We start from the raw sequence: 17,347 nt of genomic DNA, 5'->3' as shown, positions 1-17,347 counted from the left end.
TAGCTTTGCTCATAATTTCCCAAAGACAGAAGTCCTCTTCAGTAGATGTATGGAAAACCACACTATGGTACACCCAGATCAGGGTGGGACTTAATCATTGTCCTGGTCAATTTTTCTGCTATGTAAAATTACTTAAGGCCAGGTAACATGTAAATAATGTGAATTTATCTTTCTAAGATTTTAAGGCTAGGAATTCAAAAATCAAGACACCAGTGTTTTCAACATCTGGACAGGAGTGCTCATGCTGTGCTGCATCAGCAGTGCCTCACTTGGGCAAGCAGGAAGACGTTCCCTTCAGACTCCTTAAGAAGGGCACTAATCTCATTCTGAGGGCAGCACCCTCGTGACTGAATCACCTCAGAAGGTTTTAACACTTAATACTATTAAACTGGGAATTAAATTTGAGCATTCAATTTCGTGAAACATCAGTGTTCAGAGCATAGCAGCAACAAAAAGGAAAGAGCTGTCAGGCTAAGAAAAGACACAGATGCATTTTAAGTGAAAGAAGCATTCTGAAAAGCTACACACTAAATGTCTATAATTATATGGCACTGTAGACAAAGAAGGACTATATAGATGACAAGTAGGTCATTGGCAAAGGTGTCCGGTTTGCCGTGAGAGCAGAACTCATGCTTCGCGCTCCACTTCCTCTGTGGTGTCACCTGAACTCTGGCTGATGTGCAAGAGGTGGCTCATCTCATCATAGAGAGGACAGTCAGCTATCTTTTCTTGCAATGTTAGTTATTTTTTTTTTTCTACCCAGTTTTCACCGCCCTTGTTAAGAAAGAAAACAGGCTCCCTTTCTTTTTGGCGGCACAGCTGTAAGATGGCAGTGCAAATTTCCAGGAAGAAGAAATTGGTTGCTGATGGTCTCTTCAAAACTGAGCTGAATGAGTTTCTCACATGAGAGCTGGCTGAAGATAGCTGCTCTGGAGTGGAGGTCCGAGTTACACCCATTAGGGCAGAGATCATGATCTTAGCCACCAGGACACAGAATGTTCTCGGAGAGAAGTGTCATCGCATCCGGGACTGCAGTGGTGCCAAACAGGTTTGGCTTTCCTGAGGGCAGTGTAGAGCTTTAGGCAGACAAGGTGGCCACAAGAGGTCTGTGTGCCGTTGCCCAGGCAGAGTCTCTGCGTTACAAACTCCTAGGAGGGCTTGCTGGGTGGAAAGCCTGCTATGGTATGCTGCAGTTTATCATTAAGAGTGGGGCAAAGGGCTGCGAGGTTGTCGTATCTGGAAAACTCCAAGATCAGAGGGCAAAAATCAATGAAGTTTGTGGATGGCCTGATGATCCACAATGGAGACCCTATTAACTAGTACGTTGACACCACCGTGCATCATGTACTGCTCAGGCAAGGTGTGCTGGGCATCAAAGTGAAGATCATGCTGCCCTGGGATCCATGTGGCAAGATTGGCCCTAAGAAGTCCCTGCCTGACCATTTGAGCATCGTCGAACCCAAACATGAAATCCTGCCCACCATCCCCATCTCAGAACAGAAAGGTGGGAAGCCAGAACCACCTGCCATCCCTCAGCCAGTCCCAACACTGTGACAGAATCTCATTGGCAGCTGCATATGGAGGCTGAATGTTGCTCTTTAAAGACATTTAATAAAATCTTGCACAAAGACAAAAGGAAGGAAGGAAGGAAAGAAGGAAGGAAGGAAGGAAACAGATTGTTCAATGGGGAGTGAGAGCAAAGGGGATAAGCCTAGTTAATTAAGAGAGATTTGATGGGTGTAGCCTCTCTTTTTGGCCAAAGACTAGTGGGAACTTCTCACTGGAGTCTATGACCATCACCTCTATAGGGTTGTAAAATGGTTCTCAGAATTAGCAAGGAGTTCCTTCCCATTGAGCAGCTCTCTTATCCAATCATAGAGCCATTAGGTATCCACCTGGGCTGAGTGTCATTATTACAAAGGCTTGTACATCTTGTCTGGCTGGTTGACTTTGTCTCTAGAAGGATACCCTGCTTGTTCACAATGTTGGTGGCCATTTTCCCCCAGGAGCTCAGGTAGCACTTTCTAGCACTATGAAGGCTATATCAATCTTGGAACTGGATTCCTTTTAAATTCCAATGTGATCTCTAGATGTCCTGTGTCAAAAGCTTGTGGTGTCATCAGCAATAGGGTCTTACCATTTACCTCTGATGGATATTCAAGTGTTTTGGCAGAAGCCTGCCTTGGTTTGAAGATCTTATATAATAGATCTCTCCAACTAAACTGCACACTGGGAGGGTAACTCATTTCTAACACTGGGAATTAAAAGCCAGAGCCCATGATTTTAGGATTAGGTTTCCTCCTTCCCTCTCTGGAACGCTTCTCTCCTCTTCTATTTTGATGTGTTTTTTGTTTGTTTATTTGGGGTTTTTTGCCACCATCCATCATCCATGACATCATTTGATGGCCCAATATTGTGCAAGTATTGGACAAGTAATAACAGCCATTGTATGAGGCCATGAATGCAACAGCCGCTTCCTCTCCAGAAGACAGCATTCTAAAGCACTCATCTCCATCCTTTGGCTGTTGCATTCATCCTGGCACCTCTTTTGCAATGGTCCTAAACTGACATATATTTACAGCATGAAGAGCTAATCATTTAGGAGGCTCAGGATCCTATGAAAGAATACAAATTATGGCAAAAGATTCTGACTGTATTACAAACATAACAAATAGTCTTATTGATCAGCATGAAATAAGACATAATGAGGAAAAAGTACACTTGAAATAAGTTGAGTTTATAAGACAGCAAAAGAAGTTCTCAAGTAGCAGTGGCAAGAGTGACCCTCCTCAAAAGAATGTGGAAAGAGATAAGGCACATCTCAAGGTTGTTCTCTGATCTCCATATACTCACATACATAAATAATAAAAGTACAAGTAACAAAAAACTCAGGCTGGGCATGTTTCTGCACATCTTTAATCCCAGAACTTAGGAGGCTAAGGTAGGAGGACTGCTATGAGTTTGAGGCCAGCCTGAGACTAATTCCAGGTCAGTCTGTACTACAGTGAAACCCTACCTCAAAAAATTAAAAAAAGAACACAAACAAACAAAAAGTCAACAGGTAAGAGGTATGAATTGTAATCACTATGCTGGATTGGCGGAATCATCCATGTGGAGATATGTGATGCATTATTCATTTTTAATGACTTCTGGTATTTTTTATGCTTATTGTATTTTACTTATTCAGCTCAGTCATCCAGATGCTCCTGACTCTGTGAAGCAGTATTACATTCTATGACTATGAAATGGATGTAAATCAAGTATGATAAAATAAATTTGCTTCTTTGTGGTGCCAAAGAATGCCAGAGCTATTTTTGGCAGTGATTCAAGGTGAGATGATTATTACCGCTATCACAAAGGCTGCAATATAGGACACAGGAAGGGATATTTTGTTGTTGTTGTGAAGAATTCATTATTTATTTTTTGAATTTTGGCAGCTCAGGAACCTCCTGCAGTGGACCAAGTGGTAGGAGGTCAGGGATGCAGGCTAAAGGTAATTTATGAAGCCTTTGATAATAAAAAAGTGTTAAAATATGTATGATTGTGCTTACTTTGGCAGCAACAATACTAAAATTGGAATGATAGAAGATTAGCATGGACTTGTGCAAGAATGACACATGAATTCGTGAAGTGTTCCATATATATAATACAATGTGAGACTGGACATAAATATTAGAAAGGTATAAATTCTGAGATAAAACAATTAAAGATAATAGCCATTTTGTAAATCTATGAGTGGAGAATATAACTTCTTAAAGTGTAATTTGGGTAAACACCAGAAGTGTCCTGAGGGTAACAATTATGGGATACTGATTTGGGAAACAGTATGAATTCTATTTCAGCAGATAATACAGACAAAAGCAGGGTCATAAGGCACAGACTGAACTGCAAAGAATAATTCTTGGTTGATGAGATACTGGTTTAGTATGCACAATGCGAAAATTGATATTACTCCAACATATACTAAGAAAACTAAACTGCAGGCTGGGAAATGGATCAGTGGTTAAAGGCACTTGCTTGAATGCCTACCAACCTGAGTTCAGCCGTCCTCAGCACCCACATAAAGTTGGACACAGAAGTGGAGCATGCTCAATGTGCCTTGAGCAATGGAGAGCAACAACAAGCAGTGGCCAGAGAACCTCTGTTTCAAAAGAAGGCGGAAGGAAAGGAGACACACACCGAGGCTGTCCTCTAACCTGCACATGAACACCATAGCACACACACATTCCTATACACAAGAGTCAGTGTTACCCATACAGGCATGCATATGTACATACAAATAAACAATGAAAAGAGAAAGGCAGATATTAAATTGAATCACACTTTACTTATTTAGTCCTTAGTTTATCTTGTCACAAAATGTTTGTGCCTAAGTGGAGGGATAAGGAAGTTCAAGAATCTGTTGTATGGAAGTTGTTAACAGGTCCTTAAGGTGTCATTTAAAATTAGTTTCAAGGTTATAATAAAAAGATGGGTTTTTATTTTTGTGTGTGAATGTGTCTTTCTGTGGGGGCATACAGGTGTGTGTACAAATATGTATGCGCATGTGTGTCGGTATGCATGTGGGCCAGAGGATAACTTCAGGTGTTCTTCCTATCAGGTGTCAACCATCTTTTCCTGAGGGTCCTGGGGGGGGGGGGGGTCTTTCACTGGCCTGTAGCTCACCAAGTAGGCACACCACAGGAAGCAGCTTGTGCCTCCCCAGCGCTGGGATTATAAACAACCTCCACACCCAAGCTTTGTGTTTTCTGTTTGTTGATGAGGGTTCTGGGAAATCAAACATAGTTCATCATAGTGACTGAGCAACTTCCACTTTCCCTGCCCCAAGCAGGTTTTCTATTTTATTCTCTGTTAATAAAACAGAGCATGGCACCTCATAGACAATAAAAATACCTTAGGTAAACAATTAATGACTTAATATACAGAAACACCTCCAAATTGGACTCATTTTTTTTAAATGTAAAATGAAAAAAATATTGTGCCAATGACAATCCATATTTTTAGAACCATTATGAATTCCAAGCTTACTTATGTTATGTAAATGTTAGAAAAAGTATGATCTTTAGTATTTAAAAATCAGTTATATTATCTTACCAAAACTCTGCAAAGATCCTATGTGTAAAAGAAATTCAAAAGAGAATTTCAGATCCTACCTCTACCTACTAAATATAATGTAAAAATAATTTATAATGCAAGACAATACATAAAACTATGACAAGTGAAATGGATAGGTTATCATTTTGCTGACTTAACACTTTTCCCTCACAGAAGAAACTTACTTTTCAGATTTATGAATCTCCTATACAGGAATGTTACCCATGTAACTCAAAGTTTGGTGATAAGAATAAAACAGATATCATGACAAAATTCTTTTAGACCTCAGGAGGTCATTAAATTCTTATGAATGTAGCATTTATGTTCATTCTTTTGCTGCCTTCTGGATTATATATTGTCTATGTTATTGGTATTTTCTGTTTTTCATATTTCCTATAATGTATTACTTATATAATCATTCTCCTTAAAATCCATCTACAGCTGTTCCTCAGTGTGAGGGGGCTTTATGTCCTTACACCTTTCAAACACTAGATATACTGAAAGTAAAGATGCACTTAATCTGTATCATGTAGCCTTAAATAATCAAGTCTCAAGATTTTTTTCCATCTTATTTCTATCAAGTTTCTCCCTAACTCATTGGATTTTCACTGTTTTGGAACCATTTAATGTCTTCCATTTTTGTTCCTTTTTCTCCCTTCTGAGAAGCCTGGAAAACACACACACTTACTACACACACACACTCACCAAACACACACACACACACACATACACACACACACACACACTTTTCATTTACATCTTTGTGATTGCATGGTACTTATTGGAATGCTATATGAAACTCATCTTCCTTACCCTCATGCTTCAGTCTAATTTACTTTTCTATTTGAAATTATATCATACAACTCCTTGTTTAACTATTTTCCATATTAATCCCCCACAGAATTATTTTTGTGGTCATCAGGGGTAGAATAGTGCTATGCACATAGTAAGCACCCCATACAAGTCAGCATTGTTCCTGTTGAGCATCATCTTATGAATCAGTCTCCCCTACACCACTACTCAGAGTTCACACTCAGGGTCCACTCAAACACATAGTTTGTCATTAAGATCCGATAAGTATGGGCTGAATAAACTAATTAGAGTTGTTATGAAGAAAATTTCCTTATCAAGCTTATGTTTGATATTACTGAAAATGTAAGGCTGGGTGTGGTTGTGCATGCCTTTAATCCTAGCAATCTGGAGGCAGAGGTAGGAGGATCATAGTAGGGAGTTCGAGGCCACCCTGAGAAGACATAGAGAATTCCAGGTTAGCCTGAGAGGAGTGAGACCCTACCTTGCAAAGCCAAAATAAATAAATAAATAAATAAATAAAAATAAATAAATAAATAAAAATTTCAAAAGTAGGAAATATAACAAAATACTTATTTTGTTCATATCATAATGCCTCAAAATATGAACAGAATTTCTGGTATTTCTTTTTACTCCCAAGATTTGGCATATGTGGGAGAAGAATATACTCTTGCCTGTACAGAAAAGACATTCTTTGAAATCTACAACATTAGGTTTACTTAATTCCTAGGCCATATGACCTAACAGAGTTATAGCCTGTTCGAAGAGTGAACATTTCACATTATTGGACTTTCCATATTTCTTGTTAGTCTTTAAGAGTAAAGGAAGATATACATTTAAAACTTTCTTATTAATTCTATCTTCTTCAACATGGATATTCAACATAGTTTAATTTTAATTTAAATACTATAACTACTAACTTATATTTTAAATTAAATTTTAACATATTCCCTGGAGGTATTGTGATTCATAGACAAATTTCTCTAGAACATTAAATGTCCCCACACTGCTGTGTTTCTGATGGTCTTCCTACTATTATATGACTTTTCTAATGAATTTTTAATTGGAATATTATTAATAATATTGTTAAAGAATTGAAAGATAAAGAAAGTATAAAGATGAAAAAGATTCATAAATACTACCTAAAGAACAAATAAAATTACTGTGCCATTCTTCCCATTGTTTTGTGCCAGCATATTTTCAAAGAAAATTATGACGTTAGTTAATTTATATAATTTTAAAATATTCATACCCACATAAGATTTTAAAATATAGTTATAATTACTATAAATTATTATATTTGATAGCATCATTATTCTTTCTTTCAGCATTATTTTTTAACTGAAAAATCAGGGTGATTTTAATTGTTTTCTAACAATAACAATAGGATGAATATTACTATACCCATAAATGGCGTGGGTCATTAATTAGCAATTGATTGGAATAAAAATACAAAAGTTAAAGGTGTAAAAACTGTGTCCAAATGTATAACCATTTTGATATTAAGTATAATTTAATATTAGGTATAAGTATTTTAATATTCTTGTTAAAATTATTACCAAATGTATCTTAAAGTATTATGCCCAGTTGTAGTCCTCAAATATTTAATAACTATTTTATTTGCTCCCAATGACACTAATTATAATTTAAAATTGTTTCTGGGGCAAGGAAGAAAGCTCTGTAGATAAAGTCACTTGCTTACAAAGCTTGTTAGTCTCTAGTACCCACATAAAGCCACATGTACAGTGTCAAATGCATCTATAGTTTGTTTCCAGTGGTAAGATGCTATGGTATGTCCATTTTTCTCTTTGTCTCTTTTTCTTTCTCTCTCTCTCCCTCCTTATATCTACCTCCTTCTCCTTCTCCCATTCTACGTGAAAATCAATAAAATTCTAAAAAGAAAACATACATTAATACTTTAATTTAAATATAAAAATAAAATGGTTTTAGGTCTAGTAGGAGTAGCAATGATTATATAATTCATTTACTACTGAGACTGGCACTTTTGGACAGGCTTACAAGCCATTTGTAATATTCTGTTAAGGTATAAAATTTTTCTGTTCACAGTCAGCATGTCTAGCGCCAAAAGGTGCCACATGGGCGACTGGAGAAAATGACCAATATCTGTCCAAGCAACTCATGGTCTAACCTACTTAGCAACAAATAACCTGTTGTGGTGCCCACACAAGTGCAATAGTGGCACACAGCCATGATGGGGAACCAACTGCTCTTGATTTGGCTAACTTATTCCCTCAGTGGTGCGGGACCCATAGCTGGAGCTGGGAAACAAGTCAGAACCATATCCAAACATAAGCCCACTATCCAATATCAAGCTACCATCAATCATGGGCTACAAGAGGGCCTACACCTATTAAACTCTGTATTAAAAAAGTAAGGGTTATCTCATTTGTCCTGTTGCTAACTTACTCTCCATTGGAGATTCTGATTCTCTTTTTCAGATAGATGCAGATCCTAAGGAGACAGCCACCCCATCATACTTCAAAAGGGCCCCGACTGAAACTAAGGAAAATTGGCAAAACAAGCAACAACACAGAGAAAAAATCAACTCCTACCAAATCAGAGAGCCAGAGCCTCAGAGGCCCCCAACAACTCATCACTGAAGCAGACCAAAAATGAACCCAACATAGCTCAGGGAAATTTTGCAGAAGAGGGGGTGGAAAGAATGTCAGAGCCACATGTTAGGTCATGATATGCAGAGACATTTATTGTACCAATAACTGTGGGCTAACTCCACAATGCATGACCCATATACATCAACAAGGAGGGGCCATTGGGGAGGGGGTATGTCATAGATGACCCTAATAGTGGTACCAAACTGCCTGTATTTGCTGAATAGAAAACTAATAAAAAATTTAAAAACATTGCTGTTCAATATATTGTAACATTTTCTGATGATTGTTTGCTCTTTTTATTTTATAAAACTATGTGTCTGTAAAAATAACACTTTTTTCATAAATATTTCAGATTTTAAAGCCATAATTTCCCTTTTACATTTAATCTTAATAAGGTTCAGCTAACTAAACAAGGAAAATAGCTATGCCAATTTAATTTCTTGTAATTAGATATAATGAAATTGAAATGAATAGACTCTAGAAAAAAATGATATTGTATTTACTATTGTTTGGATCTGGACTACACACTAGTTCTCACAAGTTAAAGTCTTGAACACCCAGGCTTGCATTGAAATAGAGGAGGTGCAACATTTTAAATATGGTGCCTAGTTGTATGTCTTAGGTTATTTGAGGTATGCCTTCTGCGGGAAGAATGGGGTGATCATTGAGTTCTATTTCTCCCACACATACTCTTGTCATGATGTGCTGCCTCACCATAGGCCTCAAAACAACAGGGTCAAGAACTGAGACCTCCACAATCCGAGTCCCAAATTGTCTCCTCTTTTCAGATGAATATCTCCAATATTTGTTATAGTGACAAAAAAAAACCCTATCACTCAGGTGTACATCAATCTTTTCTTTTCCTTTCATTTCCCCATACATTTGATTACCAAATGTTTACCACACATTTATTCAGTGAGTTGGAAAGTTAGTTTTATCTTAGCATCAGATAAAGAAGCACTAGGATGATGAGATGTGCTAGCTAGCCCCTGGCATCACAGGGAGGACCTGTCAGATACTTTCCAGGATGATAACCAACTAGACAGATGTCTCTTTAAGCCAAAACTATAATTATAATGTCCTGGATAGAAAGTAATGAATAAAACCTATTAAATGTTGTGCCTATTAACTACTGATCTAAGTGTATGTTTTGAGGGAATCATGAAAAGCTAAAATATGGGAGATATGATAAACAAAAATAAACCCAGAGTGACAGAAATCTTGAAATATATAGATAGAAAAACAAGAGGCTGTTAAAAATGCCTAAAATAATAAAATGATATTTTTTAATGTTTCAAACAAGAAGAATGAGGACAGAATAAGCCCACTGCTTGGGGGCATATGACATAACTCTGGAAGGAATAGCTAACACATGAGATGACAGAAAGATAATTCAAGATTTCAGTGGGAGAGAATGAAGGACCAAAGACAGCAAGATGAAATAGAAAGTGATAAAATAATGAGCCTGCATTCGGGTTAAAAGAAAATTAACTGTACAGATACAAGACTGAGGAAACAGGACAGCCTACAGAAAAATACCCTATGGCATCCATTTATTAAAAATTCAACATGAAACAGTGGTTTACAGCGTAGCCAAGTTTAACCATAATCACTGCAGGTAACAATTATAGAAAGGCAGATTTGTAGATACTTATTCTCCACTACATGGATCTAGTGTTGTTTTATTCCATAAGGCATTTATTTTCAAGAGAAAGGAGTCAGTTAATACTCAATACTATTAATTATAAAGGCCATTTTATATAATCTCTTAAAAGGACTTGGAATATCCTCCTACAATCATCAGGCTCATATAAGACATGAAAATATCAAGTGATTGCATGACTATCATAATAAACATCATTTGTATTTGTTCTCTTTTGTGCCCAAACACAAAACTGAAAACAGCAGAAGTAATTTATAAAATATGTAGTTGTTAGGCTTAATATCATCTTTCTAATGCTGTGAATTCCTGGTCATGGGAAAGAGGTGAAGCAGTCAGGAATGTGATAAAAAGTGATCTAAATATAGGATGAAATCTAAGAGGAAAGACTTTCCTAGCACTTTTGATTCTGCCATTCTATCCTAATCTACTTTTCATTTTAGTGAATGTAACATAATAATGTGTTCCCATTGTTTTTTATCTCTTTTAAAAACTAAGTAAATGGTTGCTTAGTTAACAAATATCTAATGAAAATGGTGTCTAAATATTTAAGCATTAATTTACTCATTTCAAAGGGGATATCAGAAATCAATGGGGATTACAGAGATACCAGAAATCTAAAAAGGATGTGTAAAGTATCTTTTCTGGTTCTATAATAAGGGAAGAACCTATCATTTAAGTGAACATCCTTCAATAGTCAGACATTATATTCTCATTAAAAGAGGGAAGACAGGGGCTGCAGAGATGGCTCAGCGATTAACACACTTGCTTGCAGAGCCTAATGAATGACCCAGGTTCAATTCCCAGTACCCATATAAAGCCAGATGCACAAAGTGGCACATGCATAAATAAATTTTTTAAAGACAGAGAACACAGTTATTACCATTTTTGTTAAATAAGTTAGGAAATCAGAGAATATGTATTTATATATACTATGTCTTTGATTTATTCTATTTGTTCCATTTCTTTTTTAAGTTCTAAATTTTTCCTCACATGTGAAGTTCTGTTATTTGGAGTTTCAGGGTTTTTTGTTTGTTTGTTTGTTTGTTTGTTTTTGGTTTTTCGAGGTAGGGTCTCACTCTGGTCCAGGCTGACCTGGAATTAACTCTGTAGTCTCAGGGTGGCCTTGAACTCACAGCGATCCTTCTACCTCTGCCTCCCGAGTGCTGGGATTAAAGGCATGCGCCACCACGCCCGGCTGAGTTTCCGTATTTTTGAAAGTACATATGTTTTTTTTAAACCTATTAATGATCCCACAAATATTATGACAGCACTGAATGTCATGAAACCACATCATCCTTTATCTCTGTTTCTGATGATCAGGAATCTGGGAGGAACTTAGGTAGATCTCCTCTTGCAATCAGTGATCAAAGATTGATTTGCAAGCTTACCCGTGTGGTAGTTGGCAGATTCAGACCCAAATTAGTTACTAAACTCAGGGCGATAATTCCTCAGTGGCTGATGTCCTGGAGCCAATATCACTCAACTCCTTGTCCTGTGAGCCTTTTCAACATAGCAGCAAAGGCCTATGAGGCCACCATAAGATGGAAGTTAGAGTCCTTTGTAGCCTAATCATGGAGCTGAAACCCTGTCACTTTGACCACATTCTATTAGAGGAAAGTCAGTCACTCAGTGCAGTCCATATGAACTGAAAGAACACTACACAAGATTTCAGTTCCAAAGGGCAGGAATCATTGCAAGACAAGGCAGGAACTATCTACCACATCTGTTTGTGATTTTATGTTTGATGTTTTTATACTTTGTATCTTGTCCAGCTCTATCTCTGATACTTTAATTTCAGCTGTATTTTATGTTTTGTTGACTGTCACCTTTTGTGAGGACTTTCTCCCTTCATTCATTACTTAACCTTTTGAAATTTGTACTCAAAGTATATGCTTTCTGAAAAACATATATAGTGGGTCTTTTTCCTCCTTTATTCTCCATGACAGTTTTTAATTGTACTGATTATTTCATTAGTACTAAATATATTTAGGGCTGGAAAGAAAGCTTAGCAATTAAAACATTTGCCTGCCAAGCCCAAGGACCCAGGTTCGATTCCCCAGGCCCATGTAAGACCCAAATAAATAAAAAGAAAAAATAGGTAAAAGATTTAACATAACTATTAATATTACTGGATATTGGCATACTATTTTACTTGTTCTTTTTTCTGCTTTGCCTTGTACTTTGTTCCTTTTTGTTCTTTTTATATATTTGTGTACTTTTTGTTCCCTACTTTGCTTTTTCCTTTGTTCTTTTACTTGGATCCTCCAAATACTTTTGGATTTTTTAATCTCCTTCACTATCTTCCTATGCTTGTCTTTATATTTTAATGTTTTTATTCAGTTACCTTGATAATTAGAGTACAATCTATTTATAGTGAACTATGCAGTCTATATAAATACAAGACTGACAAGTACATGGTTTTATATTTTCCATCCTTTACATTACAGCTTATTGTACATCATAGACCCCACAAGATAATGTTGTGATTTCTGTTTAAATAGTATTGTGTAGTTTATAAAATTTTCAGAGAGAAAAACATACTCATTTTCATGATTCCAAATACCAATCATTTTTTTTTAATTTTTTATTTATTTATTTGAGAGCGATAGACACAGAGAGAAAGACAGATAGAGGGAGAGAGAGAGAATGGGCGCGCCAGGGCTTCCAGCCTCTGCAAACGAACTCCAGACGCGTGCGCCCCCTTGTGCATCTGGCTAACGTGGGACCTGGGGAACCGAGCCTCGAACTGGGGTCCTTAGGCTTCACAGGCAAGCGCTTAACCGCTAAGCCATCTCTCCAGCCTCCAAATACCAACCATTTATAATGCTTTTTTTATTATTTTCCGTGGGATTTTAGGATTTTTCCACAGTTTGGAGAACTTGTAGCTTAGGTCTGACAGGTATCCATTTTCAGATTTTAACTAAAAATCTCTTTACTTTTATTTGTGATGCGTATTTTAGTTGTACATAGAATTCTGGGTTGATCTCTTAATCTTTAAATCTTAAACCATGTCACTTTACTTTTTTCTGGTTTTCAAGATTTCTAAGGAAATTGAATTCTATTAATAAATCTTGCTATCAAAATATGTTTTGCTTTTGGATCTCATTAACTTGACGTTCTTGACATCTGTATATTGACATATTTGTTGCTTAATGTTCATTTAAGATCTCAAATGTTTGAGCTTCTTCCCTCTATCAAACTGCCAAATTTTCTAATTTCCCTACTGACATGTTACATGTTTATTGGTTGGAAAACATCCTGTTTTAATTCATTGAGGTCGTTATAACTACTCTCTTTCTCTGCTGATTTCAAGACTTGATTTATTTTGTGGTCAGATCTTTGGTGAGTTTCCCCCATGGATGATAGTCTTCATTAGCTTGGTTTTCATATGTTGAGCAATTTTAATTACGTCTAAGACATTATGAATATTAAGTTGTGAAGACTCTGGTTTCTGCATGTTTTCTCTAATAAGTATCCATCCTGTTGCTGTAGATGTTAATTGACCCAGCTGCGCTAGAATAGCAAGCACTTGTACCATGCAGGTTTTGGTCTTCTTTGAGACTGTTTTACTTATGTGTGCTTTAATGTTTTAGTTTAGCAAAATTTGGGAATCCATTCTCCAGGATTTTGTTTTCTTTCCTTCTAGGTATTCCCTATTCAAAATGTCATTGACAATTTTCTATCGATTTTCCTCATTATCCTGGCCAAAAAGGCTGCAGGTTTCTGCATGCTGTGCCCCTACCAAGGCCACATATGTCATAATTGGTGGCACCCTACCCTAAGCTACAAGCTGTAAGAAAGTAACAATAACAAGAGTCTACCTACTTCTTCTGTTCACCACATCTTAGGTAGCTGCTTTTTATATTTTATAATTTTGAAGTCCAAATTTTAAGCTTTTTTTTTGAAGGAGGTGCATATGAAAAGTGATTTAATCTCTCATATTCCTAAGAAGAATTTGCATCCTTTTACCATATATGCAGATATGACCTTATATTTAAACCAGGCTTTGTGAAGACAGCATGCAGCTTTAGCATTATTACTATTACTATTCTTACTACAATTATTGTTCAATCTTCCTATCTGAGTTTTAAGTGCAACAATCATGCCACTAATTATTACAATTGCTGATAAGATTGAGGATCAGCTGTATCATCTGGTTGTTTTTCATTTTTTCTCTACTTATCTGTTCCTTCATTTTACCTTTCCTTTCCTTCTTTTAGGTCAATATATGTGGTGGTTTGAAACAAATATTCCCCATAAACTCACGTGCTCTTAATGCTTGATCCCAAGATGGCAACTTGCAAGGTGGAAACTTGCTGGAGAAGACCTTGAAATTTATTACCCCTAGCTTGCCAGTGTTAGCTTGCCAGTGTTAGCTCGATTTTCTCTTTTGCTGCTGGTTACACCTGCGGTGGCAGATTATAACGCCTGTCCTCTAATCATGCCATGCTCTCCTTGCCATCATGAAACTTCCACTCAAGCCTGTAAACTGAAATCAATCATTTCTTCCATCAGTTGCCAGGCGTTTTATTCCAATGGGAAGGCAACTATAACCATTTAATAATCATACTTAATTCTCACCAACCTTTAATACTCATCTCCTTTTTGAGTTACTTTCTGTGTTGTTCTGTATATCATGGCTATTCAGTAGTTTCTCTAAGTGTTGATGCAGAATTGCATTCCAAGCAACCAAGACTAACTTCTACTATTAACAGGCTACTGTACATCTAATGTAAAACCTCTACAGCATTCGATGATTATATTGTTTGTCCCATGGATTCTGATGACTTATATTTAACTTCACATATGTCATAAACCCTAAGACATATTGTTTCTTTTTCTTTTAGCTAGCAGTTAGTCAACATCCCAGTGTTGGTCCTCACCTTCAACCTCAACTGAAGTGGGATTGCCTATGCTCACTGTTGCTCCATGATACATTCAACATGTTCATTGCTCCTCAAACTTCCAGGAAGTGCTTGTCTTTGCCTCTGTCTTTTGCTGCTGTGGTGCTAGGATTTCGGTAGCATGCTGCCATCATCTCAAGCTTTTCTTGTGATCTAAGGATCAGAACCCACACACTCACGCTGGTACAGCAAGGGGTTTATTCACTAAGCATCTTCTCTTCATAAGTCAAGTCTTGTCTTTGTTCCTAAGTACATGATATGCCCTTTTTCTTCCATCTCTTGGAATGTTAATCCTTATCATGAGTTTCCAGCAGTTTGGCTGATATGTGCTTTGGTGGGTTTGTTCTATTTGTAGTTACTTTGTTTATTCTGCTTGTGGTTTACTGAGCTCCTGGGACCAATGAGTTTACAGTCCTCACAAAGTTATGGAAGAAAAATTGATCATTACTGCTTCAATATTTCATATAACATTGTGAAGTTGCATTCAAGAATTATGTGGCCAGAAATCTAAAAATAGACTCAAGGATTCCTTTTGAGGTTTATGAATCTCTTTCTCCATAGCACTCCTCTTCTCTCTGAAAAATTTGGCTACTTCAGTGGTTTAGTCATTTCAGACTGTTCTTCCAGCCCACCATGTAGGTTGGTGGCTAAATCAACAAAAAATTACTTTACACAATTGTAGAGGCTGGTATATACAAGCTTAAAGCAGAGGCAGAGTCAGTAGGGAAGATCCTTCTCACTGATGTGCAAATAGCTACCTTCCTGGTGTATCTCCACATGGTAGAGACAGTATACTCCTGAATTCTTTCTTCTAAAGAGATATTAACTTCATTATGGCTCTCATGAACCACGTAAATATCACCTAAACACTTGACTCCTACATCATTCCACTGGGCTTAAGTTTCCTGACAAAAATCAATATGTAGCCCTTATATTCAAGGCCCCTGTTAAGCTGCTTTCATATTTACACACACACACACACACACACACACACACACACACACACACACATACACACACGGCACCTAAACAGAAAAAAAAGCTCATGGGAAGAAAGGGTTTATCTCAAGCTCAAAGTTTTGAGGGAAACTTTCAGCATCTTAGGGAAAATATGGAAAAACAAAGGCTAGACATCACATCTTGTCACATTGAGTTGAGGGGTAGCAGCCAGAGAGGGCAAAGTAGTTAACTCCCAGTAGGGATAGACTAATAACACTAATGTTCACCCGAAGTGGCACGTCTCCTCAATCAAGGCTCTAACTCCTAAAGATTTCACCAGCTGGAAATTGAGTATGAGGTTTAATCAGTGCATGAGGCTATGGGGAATATTTCACATTCAAACCACCACACCCTGCTGCTGACTCCCACAGACTCATGAACATCTCATGATGCAAACTGCCTACTGTCAAACTTTGAAAGTCTTCATGGTCTTTACCCAATACTCTTCAAAAGTCTAAAGTCTCATCTGAGACTCAAGACAGTCTCTTAAACTGTGAGCCCTGATATAGAAATATTTCCAACACTGGGTCCATTGTAAAAAGGAGGTGAAACAATAAAAGATTGTATCAATGCAAGGCCAGAAATCAGCAACAAACATTAACTACTACAACTCTATGCAACCTCTGGTACTCTTGATGAAATGTTCCCAAAGGCTTGACTTTCTCTGCTTCTCAAGCTGTGTTGCTAGAAGCCTTGGTAGATCCATTCTGGCTAGGAACCTTTTTGGAAGCTATCCCATAGCCCTGGCATCTCCAAAACCATAGGTTCTTCTCTGCAGCCCACAGTCCATCTTCACATCTCCATGCCATAGCCTTGCAGGATCTCCAAACAGGGACTTCAACCCTGCCTCACATTGCTCAATGGGCATTTTCCATAATTATGTGTACTTCATGATTCCCTTTTCTTGTATTCGTCATGCTCATAGAACCAGTACTAGATTAACTACCAAACTGTATAATTCAGGGGGAAATGAAGACAAGTTTGAAGAGAGTAAACTCGTCTGGCATTCTTACTTCAGGCCTCCTCCTTCAAGAGAGTCGTCACTTCTCCTATTATCCTAATATAAAGCATCCGTCCCATTCTTAATAGTGGTAATATCTTAAACAGTTGCATCTGATGTAGTCTCTGTGCCTGCCTGATATCCAAGCTACTTACATTTTCCTGTGCCAAACTTCATATCTTTCTGCTCTGTACTTTTCCTCTGTTAAACAAAACAGTCCATTACTTTCAAATTCAACTCTATT

The 17,347-nt window shown here is 37.2% G+C and overlaps 2 pseudogenes; both read left to right on the top strand.

Moving 5' to 3' along the window:
* Positions 1-826: 826 nt before the first annotated feature.
* LOC101611544 lies at positions 827-1,554 on the top strand (annotated as a pseudogene).
* A 1,993-nt stretch (positions 1,555-3,547) lies between these two features.
* On the top strand, positions 3,548-3,645 carry LOC123455416 (annotated as a pseudogene).
* The last annotated feature ends 13,702 nt before the right edge of the window (positions 3,646-17,347 follow it).

Source organism: Jaculus jaculus, chromosome 16 (assembly GCF_020740685.1).
Source record: "Jaculus jaculus isolate mJacJac1 chromosome 16, mJacJac1.mat.Y.cur, whole genome shotgun sequence".
Classification (NCBI taxonomy): domain Eukaryota; kingdom Metazoa; phylum Chordata; class Mammalia; order Rodentia; family Dipodidae; genus Jaculus; species Jaculus jaculus.
Note: the sequence above shows the minus strand (reverse complement) of the source record. Positions and strands in the feature narration are given on the sequence as shown.